Source organism: Xyrauchen texanus, chromosome 47, assembly GCF_025860055.1.
Source record: "Xyrauchen texanus isolate HMW12.3.18 chromosome 47, RBS_HiC_50CHRs, whole genome shotgun sequence".
Classification (NCBI taxonomy): Eukaryota; Metazoa; Chordata; class Actinopteri; order Cypriniformes; family Catostomidae; genus Xyrauchen; species Xyrauchen texanus.
In genome coordinates, this window is record NC_068322.1 from 7,938,441 (window position 1) to 7,948,522 (window position 10,082).

The following is a 10,082-nucleotide window of genomic DNA, read 5'->3' on the forward strand; positions in this document are numbered from 1 at the left end:
ATAGCAGCAGGTCTTCCCGCTCGGTATCCTTCCTTTTTTGTACATTGCTATGGGGAAGGGAAAAAACATATATGGTTAGAGAGCTCATCATGGTAATCCCCAATATTCAGACATGTTGTTAATTAATATGGATTTTTTAAAAACTGATTCTCAGAAAAAGAAAAAAAAACTGCCAACATGCCTTGGATATTTGGTTATACTGTATCTCTGCATCTTTATTGCATCCATCCATCCATCTATCTATTACACATGCATTATCCGTATTAGGGTTATTTTAATTAATCTCAATGGCATGCAAACCTATATTTCCACAAACACTACACACTGCTGGGAATGTAGGTTATAATGACAGATCATTGGATTGCGCGGGCCAAGGATCCCCTGAGGTTAATATCACGCGCATCATATCAAACCGGTCTAGAGATAACGGGCATTTTTATGAATCAGATGCATAACGGTACCGATGGGAAAAGGGTGGTATAGGAACAGACTAAGCTCATACAGATAACACCGGGTCATTGGGGAGGGGGGAGGAGCCTCGTAGAGGCTGCATCCATCATCTTAACCACAACTCATATGTAACATATTTATGATATATTTGAATGATATATTGACATTTAAAGAAAGAGAAAGTACATGGCATGGTGCCATTTTCGTTACCTGTCATTTTGAGATGCATCCCGCGCGGATGCGGCTCGCGCGCGCGCCCCTTTTTACACACCCGATATCATGATGACAATTCGGTCACAAATACAGAAAATCGATGTTATCAATTTAAGGAATCTTCTCTGATGAAAACACAGCGGTTAATGGGTATACATGTACATACAAATTTACAAAATGAAGAATTCCCGGTCATCTTGTATAATATGTTTATCCTGACAGCTTCTTAGATAAACTGCACGCGATCCGTTTGCTCGTATGCGCGTGTACGCGGTTTATTTCCCGGTATCCGATATAGATATCATTGTGCAGAAGAGGTTATAACGGAACGGCATGTCTTGATGTTCCCATGCACGGCCCTTCTGCAAAGATCTCATCCTCTTCTTCACACGCTGTACAAATTACACTTAAATATGTAAGACGCGTCTGAAAGATATTGTTGCCAGTAGCAAGTCTATTTTTCCTTGTGATAAAATACTCCACAAATGAGAAATATGCTGTCTTGTCGATATCTGCTGCACTGGGCAAACGCCCACCCCTTGGATTTATTCAAAGAAATGTATAGAAAGAGTGAGCCATCGTCATTGGCTCTCAGCAAGATCACTCAACAACCCTCAGACGCCATTGATCTGAATTTTATAAGACTTAATGAAGGTCTAGTTCAAACGCTTTGGCTATTATAACATTATTTAGAACATCAAAACTGTAAAAAAAAATAAATAAATAAAATAAAAATAAAAATAATAATAATTTTATGTCATCATAGTATTTGGTGCATCAGAATAAATGTACTATAATTCTTATTCTGTATTATATTGTTGAATTTACCATATTTTATTAGGCCTATGTATTATATTAGTTACATTATATATATTACAGAATCACTGATAGGCTACTAGAATTATTATTTTTTTTTTACATCATTGTTGATGTAAATTGTTGATAATGAACATATAACAGAATGTACAACATATGTTATATTATATTGTATATTTTTAACTATTTACAATAAGGTTGTATTCATTAACATTAGTTAACATAAACTAACAATGCTTTTACAAGACTTGCTCTTGTAATCTTGGTTAGTATTAAACACACCAATCAGAAACAATATTAAAAGCACCTGTCTAATATTGTGTATGTCCCTCTCGTGCTGCCAAAACAGCACCAACCCGCATCTCAGAATAGCATCCTGAGATTATATTCTTTTCACCACAATTGTACAGAGTGGTTATCTGAGTTACTGTAGACTTTGTCAATTCGAGCCAGTCAGGCCATTCTCTGTTGATCTCTCTCATCAACAAGGTGTTTCCATCCGCAGAACTGCCGCTCACTGGATGTTTTTTGTTTTTGGCACCATTCAGAGTAAATTCTAGAGACTGTTGTGTGGGAAAATCCCAGGAGATCATCAGTTACAGAAATACTTAAAAAAGCCCATCTGGCACCAACAATCATCCATGCGATTATCTAATCAGCCAATCATGATTCATGTGGCAGAATTGCAGTGCATAAAATCATGCATATATAGGTCCAGAGCTCCAGGGTCTGCACATAACATCCATAACACTGCACTGCAATTACAACTGCAATAAATAATGTTATGAGATTGATGTTTTAAATAAATGTTTGAATATAAAAAAAATGCAATACTTAAACATTAAACTAAACCGCCAATAGGTGGCGGCAAGTGACCGTCTTAATTAGTGAGTCATTCATACAAAAGATTCGTTCAAAACGCTGAATCATTCAGTAACAAAACACCGCGCTGCTGTATGTTGCTTTCCTTCAGAACTATTTTAGTCGGTGAAATAGAACAAAAACAGTTAATATGGTTTGTGTCTAAAATGTAAGTAACTTAATAATAAATATTAACTACGCTACTTGTTTATTGAACAATAAATTCAATGTAACATTTTCAATCGTGATAATATTCAGCAAAACAGCTCCCTTAGTTGTGTTATGTTAAACTAAATCATATGTTATAAATAAAAAAAAACACAATTAGAATTTTTACCTCAGTACATTTCTTCTGTGAGTTTTCTGTGTGCACTCATTTGTTTTGATTTCTCCACGAATGTAACGTTAGACGGGCGCTACTGCTAACATTTGCTAGCAGATCAATAATAAGTTAACGAAGAAAAAAGTACAGTATTTTCAGATGAAACTGACCTGCACTTGAAGCCCTGAACAGGTCAGTAATTTTGCAACATTTTGCTGCTTCTTGGAGTGCTTTCTTTTTTTTTGTTGTCCTTTCTCTCTCTGCTCCACTGGCCGTTTTGTCTCCATCAACGTGTGCTGCTCGCATTTTCTGTTTAACCGTTTGTCTGAGGCGTAAATATGGAATGATTTTCCGGACATTATTCAAAAGGAATTGCAAATTGTATTTGCAATTGCGTTTTCAATTTGTGGATGCATAAAATGTGACATAATCCAAACGCAATTGCAAATCGCGCATTACCGTTTGCATTTTCGTTTAAGTGAACGCACAGTGACTGCCAGATTTCAAATGGAAAAGCAAAGTCCGTTTGTAACTGTGTTTCCCATATCTTACGAGTTTTGGCCCTGTCATATTTAAATAGCAATTTCAATTACCACGTCTGCTTTTTCACTTTCTCAGCGTCGCGTATGTAGCCAGCCAAAACTCAAATGGAATACTAATTCCCTTAGTATTTCCATTGATGCCTTACACGGAAACCTGTCAATCAGGGTCAAGGGTGGGATTATATGGGGCGTGTTTGTCTTGGGAAGTGACGTCACTCACAGTCGACGGTCAAGAGTCATTATATAAACAAGCATTAAAAGTAATGGACCAGAAATCTGTAAGATGGCATCACTGCATCATTCTAAGGAAGCATAATATCTTGAGTTTTGACAGTTTTGTAAATTTTTCTTTTTTAAAACTAATTTTTAAGTGTGTGAACAACGTTGCACCAGAAATATTCTGTCAACTAGTACATAAACAAAAGAGCGGAATAAGAACTAGAGACACAATAAGTGGAAACTATAGCCGCAAAACGTAGAACAACATTTGGTCAGACATCATTTTCAGTAAGAGGTATACATTTGTGGAATCATGTGGAATCATATCATTTCTGAAATTAAAACATTGACAGACTTCAAGGTTTTTAATACACATTTAAAGCAATGGCTGAAACTGAAACAACTTTGTGAACACTGACTGTACAGGACATAACACAATGCATACAAACATAATGTTGCATATGTGAGCACGCACAGACATATGCACACTTTTGTGTTCTTGTATTGTTAAATGTGTCTAGACTTTGATTTATAGTGACTTCCACATCTACTTAAGCCCATATCTTATTTCATATATGGGATGTATTTGTTGTATGTATTTTATTAATTATAAATCTTAAACTCAATACTCTGTAATTTTTGTTTTAAATTTATAAGCCTAACCAGGGACAGGGGTTGCAAATTAGTCATGGCTAGAAACATGTATGCGTGGCATCTACTTTGTATTCTTTATAAAGCAATGTTCTATGCATTTGTCCCTGTCAAATAAACATTCAAATAAATACAAAATAAATAAAGAGGTGATGCCCTGAACAGATGCCGGTTTATTTGATCTTGACCGTCGACTGTGAGTGACGTCTCTTCCCAAGACAAACACACCCCATAGCATAATCCCACCCTTGACCCTGATTGACAGGTTTCCGTGTAAGGCATCAATGGAAATACTAAGGGAATTAGTATTCCATTTGAGTTTTAACTGGCTACATACGCAACGCTGAGAAAGTGAAAAAGCAGACGTGGTAATTGAAATTGCTATTTAAATATGACAGGGCCAAAACTCGTAAGATATGGGAAACACAGTTGCAAACGGACTTTGCTTTTCCATTTGAAATCTGGCAGTCACTGTGCATTCACTTAAACGAAAATGCAAACCGTAATGCGCGATTTGCAATTGCGTTTGTATTATGTCACATTTTATGCGTCCACAAATTGAAAATGCAATTGCAAATACAATTTGCAATTCCTTTTGAATAATGTCCGGAAAATCATTCCATACGTAAAGTCGAATCGTAGCCTTGCCAGTCAAGACTAACAGATTCATGATTTTATTTTTTTTATTGTTATTAATATTAATAATAATTTTATTGAATGACGAATTCAAAAATGATCACTGGTAAAGGTAGTAATATAAAATAATAATAATAAAAAAATAAATTAAAAAAACGCTGGCTGGCAGCAGGCCAACTTAGTCGCCAGGCCAGAGGGAATTGTCCCGGTGCTCCCGATGGCCAGTCCGGGCCTGCTTACTGTACACTTAATATTCCCTCTTATTAATATTTCTAATAGATTTCATTCAAAGCAATGGCATTTGTTATTCATTGAGGAGTGGTTTGAGCATGATATGAGTATGAGTATGTGTTTATATCCAGTGGCAAGAATCTAATGCACAATTATAATGTCTCTTCTAATGTAACCACAGTGGATTTGTGTGTGCGGCTGCATTACACTCCACCTAGATGATAGACACAAAGAATGGTCATCTAAGCACTTCTCTTTGTGATGTGTTTAGGGTTCCATTGATACATATCTGTAAAAAACAAAAGACAAATCCATCCGCAAAATGTATTTATGATTAATAAACACCTGAAAGTGTCAGCTCTAGAGGAGACACTAGGCAAATATATTCTTATTTGTATTTATATATATATATATATATATATAATGTAATATTTTTAATCAGCAGTACTAGCAATTAATAGTATGGGATTTTAAATGTGACATACCTTGGAAACTGGCATTGTAATGCCTGTTGCCCTTTATGACATAAACTTCTGCAGTGCTGTCTTCCAGATACGTTTTCTCAAGCTCCTGAGAAGTTACAGATGTCATACGTTGGTTATCATCCTAAAAAGCACAGAAAAGCCTGTTTACAACCTGTCCAAAAACTAAAATATCTCTCAGATTACAGTCCTGTATGGCTACTAAATACAGATATATAAACACAAGCCCATCTCACCAGTTGGCCGTACTCTTTCCAATTCTCATGATCTCCTTTGTATTACCAAATCCACTCTGTTGTCAGGATGTAGTGGGCAGGTTTATAGAAGGAAGAGACTGGTGAGAGTCCCTTTTCATGGACATAAAATCCACAGGCCTTGACCCTGGACTGAATCCAAGAGAAAAGATAAGTCAAGATAGTGGAATGGGGGAGATATTTAAAGCTCAACTCTGTAATTTTTTCATCATTAAAAACTTCTAGCCCTAAAGAGAAGACTAGTCCTTTCACAAATGTTCTTAAAGTCTGATATGAGATGAAGAATGAAGTAGCCTAATAAAAGCTGTTTTATGTTACATGGAGTGGGTCGCCTCCTGGGGGTTGCCGAGTTCACATGACCAGCCAAATGCTTCTAATTTTATCTCAGTAAGACCTCTTTTATTGGACAAGTTCACTTAAGAAATAAATTAATCTTGGCTGACAGCAAATAGCACATTTTCTACAATATCTAAATTGTCTGAGATATTATGGACAGAACTGGTACTGAAGTAGATTAGTATTAGTACTGACCTGCATTCATTCTTGGGGTTGCAGTAGGCTCACTCTACTTCCTCCACATTTTTTAAATCCCACCATCTTTTCCCATTATAAACCTCCCACTGGTATGGAAGATTGAAGTGGACAAGAACGCACTGCTCTGAAGCATTATAAACATTATAACTCAACTTTTCCATAAATGGGAAAGGAGAATGGAATTAACAAGAGGTAAGCAGGAAAAGCAAGAAATTAGCATTTTTGTCTTGTGAAGTGGAGACTTCATTCATTCATCTCAATCTGAGTGACTGGTTTGACCCTTTGTTCAGATATAAATTCTAAAAGAAAGACATAAACAGGTTGTGTGTGACTTCTAGAAAGAAAAGTCTTATTAAAAAAATACACTCTACATTCCCGCTGGTTTAATTTGTCTACAATGTCCAACATTGTATATACATGAAGCACACAAGATGTATATTTGTTTCTGAAAGATATGGAAAATTTCACCACAGTGTCATTTTCAGCACTTCTCAAATTCGATATTGTGTTAGACTTTTGTGATGGAAATTACACTGATGGAGATTACATTTTTAAATATTCCTAAATAAAATGGGCATCTCCTTCGTCTTGCTGAGCCTAATTTCATAGCTAACATTTAATGTCTCCTAAATACACACAATAAAATTATATTTTCACACTTTGTTTAGATTATCATAGTTTTAACCATGTAATAATTTGTATTTTTATTATGGATTTGTAATGGATATAATGGAGTTTAATATTGAAAGTCTGGAACAAGCCAACAATAAAATCTATACATAAAAGGCATTTGAAAAATAACATAAATAATAAATGAAGTCAGTTTTAATGTTACCTTCATACTGTCTACACTCAAAAAGATTTTAGCATATTATTAAGTATACCATTTCAATTTTATAACAAAATTCCATTAAACTGAACTGTGTAATGTTTACTCAATTCAATTTGATGGAATTTTGTTATGAAATTGACATTAAAAACCAATCCCTGGCCCATGATATTGCCCTAGGTGGAAGAAACACCCATTTATATGTATGATACACCGGTCAGCCACAACATTAAAACCCCCTGCCTAATATCGTGTAGGTCCCCCTCATGCTTGTCGGTCCAGCACATCCCATAGATGCTCAGTCATATTGAGATCTAGGGAATTTGGAGGGCAAGTCAACACCTTGAACTCTTTGTCTTGTTCCTCAAACCATTCATGAACAATTTTTCCAGTGTGGCAGGGCGCATTATCCTGCTGAAAGAGGCCACTGCCATCAGGGAATACCATTGCCATGAAGGGGGTACATGGTCTGGAACAATCTTTAAGTAGGTGGTACGTGTCAAAGTAACATCCACATGAATGCCATGACCCAAGGTTTCCCAGCCAAACATTCCCCAGAGCATCCCACTACCTCCGCCGGCCAGCCTTTTTCCCATGGTGAATCCTGCTGCCATCTCTTCCCCAGGTAAACAATGCACATGCACCTGGCCATCCACATGATCTAAAAGAAAATGTGACACCATTGCTCCATGGTCCCGTTCTGATGCTCACGTGCCCATTGTAGGAGCTTTCGGCAGTGGACGGGTTAGCATGGGCACTCTGACCGGTCTGCGGCTACACAGCCCCATACAAAGCAAGCTGCAATGAACTGTGTGTTCTGACACCTTTCTATCATGGCCAGCATTACATTTTTAAGCAATTTGTGCTACAGTAGCTCTTCTGTGGGATCAGACCAGACGGGCTAGCCTTCGCTCCCAACACTCAACAGTGAGCCTTGGGTGCTCATGACCCTGTCAACGGTTCATCGGTTGTCCTTCCTTGGACACTTTTGGTAGGTACTAACCACTGCATACCGGGAACAGCACACAAGACCTGCCGTTTTGGAGATGCTCTGACACAATTGACACAATTTGTGTCCTTGTCAAAGTCACTCAGATCCTTATGCTTGCCCATTTTTCCTGTTTCCAACAAATGAAATTCAAGAAATGACATTTACATTTATGCAGACGCTTTTATCCAAAGCGACTTACAGTGCACTTATTACAGGGACAATCCCCCTGGAGCAATCTGGAGTTAAGTGCCTTGCTCAAGGACACAATGGTGGTGGCTGTGGGGCTCAAACCAACATCCTTCTGATTACCAGATTACCAGTTATATGCTTAGACCACTAAAGCACCACCACTCCTAAATGACAGTTGTTGCCAAATATATCCCACCCCTTGACAGGTGCCAATGTAACGAGATAAATGTTATTCACTTCACTTGTCAGTGGTTTTATTGTCATGGCTGATCAGTGTATATGTAAAGAATAATGTACAATAAGTCAATTATTAACACAAAAAAACACAAATAAGATGATCAAGAAGGATCATCCCGCCTGAAGGGGTTTATTTATTATTCAGCTGCCTGAGACAAAGGTCAATTATTACAGTTTAGCTGTCATTAAACAAAAATTATTGATCATAATCAAATTTCAGAGATTAAATGTGTACATAAATATTTATTTAATATGTATATTATTAATACATACATTTATATAGAATATGGGTGAATGCGTGTGTGTTCCAAGACTGTGTTGTACCACTATGTTGACCTTGCGAGTTCAGATGGTGAACGATGGAGATGGTGATTTCGCCACCGAGTCCATGTTCTTCCATGTTCATTGATGCTGTGTTGCCGTTTACACTTTGGGCCGAACAGACAGTCATCTTGCACAAAGTGCTGACAAATGTGCACCTTAGTGCAGTGCTCCATAAAGGTACAGGCCCCGAAAAGACCTGTACCTTTATTGTAGTGTATACACAGCACAGGGTGGATATGAGCAAGTGAAAGCAAATGCAAAATAATATGCAAAACACACATGCATTCATGAATTTATTAATGTACTAAATAAATGCCTAACAAATAAATGCAGTGCAAGTTCTTTCGGATGGTTCGTTTCAATGAACTGTTTAAAAAAAACGATTCACCAGTTCATTTACATCATAACTTAATGACGTTGCTAAATATAATGCTAATACACCGGCATCGCAGAATAGGCTACACACACAAACACATTCAGTAAAGCCATATGTAAGGGCACATTGCTGATTTTAACAATTTATTTAAATAAGTTATAATAATAAGGGTGTTTATTGTCATTCAGTGATCTTACAATACATCATACATTAAAGTTTTGCACCTAAAGCACCCAATACTGACACTGATATACAAAAGTGGAGGTTCTACACATGTTTAAAGCATAAAAAGTGATTAAACTAGTCAACTCACCCTTTTTACGGAAACCATGATCCAGTTCATCACAATAGGCTACTGCATGCACAATACTCAATAGTAACATTTGTTTACATCTCTGGACTGAAATGTTTCGCCCCCTCATTCAAGTCCTCGGTTCACGCATGCTGATCACTGATGTCTGAAAGAGGCGATTCTCAGATCAGTGTACTTGTGACTGCAAACTGCTGTGATGGACTCAATGTAATGTTGACGCAAGAACTGCTGTCCTCAGATCAGTGTGCTGCTGACTCAAGAACTGCTATCCTCAGATTAGTGAACTATTTACTTAAGAACCTGCTGTCCTTGGATAAAGTGTACTGCTGACTCGAGAACTGCCTCGGATCAGTGTACTGCTGACTCTAGGACTCCTGTCCTCGGTTTAAGTGAACTATTTACATGAGAACTGCTGTCCTCGGATCAGTGTACTGCTGCCGTGAGAGCTGCTGTCCTTGGATCAGTGTACTGCTGACTTGAGAACTGCTGTCCTCGGATCAGAGTACTGTTGACTCTAGAACTGCTGTCCTCGGATCAGTGTACTGATGACGTGAGAGCTGCTGTCCTCGGATCAGTGTACTGTTGACTCGAGAACTGCTGTCCTTGGATCAG

The 10,082-nt window shown here is 37.4% G+C and overlaps 1 pseudogene; it reads right to left on the reverse strand.

Annotated features, from left to right (window-relative positions):
* Positions 1–5,155: 5,155 nt before the first annotated feature.
* On the reverse strand, positions 5,156–9,062 carry LOC127638838 (protein mono-ADP-ribosyltransferase PARP12-like; annotated as a pseudogene).
* Between the last annotated feature and the right edge of the window lie 1,020 nt (positions 9,063–10,082).